The sequence below is a fragment of the Penaeus monodon genome, chromosome 34 (assembly GCF_015228065.2).
Source record: "Penaeus monodon isolate SGIC_2016 chromosome 34, NSTDA_Pmon_1, whole genome shotgun sequence".
NCBI lineage: Eukaryota > Metazoa > Arthropoda > Malacostraca > Decapoda > Penaeidae > Penaeus > Penaeus monodon.
Window position 1 is genome coordinate 5,531,736 of NC_051419.1, and position 212 is coordinate 5,531,947.

Here is a 212-nt window from a genome sequence, read left to right on the forward strand (position 1 = left end):
GCCGTATGCGTGATATAGATGAAGCTCGAAAATGTGGTGAGATGTATTTCGTTTTTTTTTTTTTTTCGTTCTTCATTATGGTAATGAGTTGCAGAGTTATATAAATCGTGCACGAGAAACAGATATAAAAAAGAATAAATGTTAAATGCTACGTTCTTGGTTGCATAATCAGTTAAACTAATCCTTTCCCATTTTCAAGCAATTCTTTTCTT